Source organism: Myxocyprinus asiaticus, chromosome 16, assembly GCF_019703515.2.
Source record: "Myxocyprinus asiaticus isolate MX2 ecotype Aquarium Trade chromosome 16, UBuf_Myxa_2, whole genome shotgun sequence".
Classification (NCBI taxonomy): domain Eukaryota; kingdom Metazoa; phylum Chordata; class Actinopteri; order Cypriniformes; family Catostomidae; genus Myxocyprinus; species Myxocyprinus asiaticus.
The window spans coordinates 11,480,689-11,481,551 of record NC_059359.1 but is presented as its reverse complement, the minus strand read 5'-3'; positions in this window follow the sequence as shown (position 1 = coordinate 11,481,551).

Below are 863 nucleotides of genomic sequence, written 5' to 3'. Positions count from 1 at the left end.
GCGTGTTGTTGTGCCTGTTATTCACTTTAACTGAACTGGGAGCACTTTAGTTGTAATGGCTGCTGTAAGCCTTATCAAAGTAGCTAAAATATTTAATAAACACTCAAGAGGCAGGGGATTTGTGAAAATTTTTGTATGATGGGTGTTCCAGACCTGCAGATTCTGTTTCAGCCTCTGTGCTAATTAATAAATATATTTTAAAATGCTATTAATTATAAATTAATAAAATGCTATTTATTTACTACACCTACAGTTCTTGGCACCATATTTTATTACATATCAGCTGTACTATTTTTATTTCTAACAGTAGGCCACTATTATTATTATTATTATTATAATAATGGTATATATATACAGTTGAAGTCAGTTTTTCACAATTCCTGACATTTAATTGTAGAAAACATTCCCTGTCTTAGGTCAGTAAGGATTACTACTTTATTTTAAGAATGTGAAATGTCAGAATAATAAAATTAAAAAAAGAAAATTATTTATTTCAGCTTTTCTTTCTTTCATCACATTCCCAGTGGGTCAGAAGTTTACATACACTTAGTTAGTATTTGGCAGCATTACCTTTAAATTGTTTAACTTGGGTCAGACATTTTGGGTAGCCTTCCACAAGCTTCTCACAATAAGTAGCTGGAATTTTGGCCCATTCCTCCAGACAGAACTGGTGTAACCGAGTCAGGTTTGTAGGCCTCCTTGCTCGCACTCACCATTTCAGTTCTGCCCACTAATTTTCTATCGGATTGAGGTCAGGGCTTTGTGATGGCCACTCCAATACCTTGACTTTGTTGTCTTTAAGCCATTTTGCCACAACTTTGGAGGTATGCTTGGGGTCATTGTCCATTTGGAAGACCCACTTG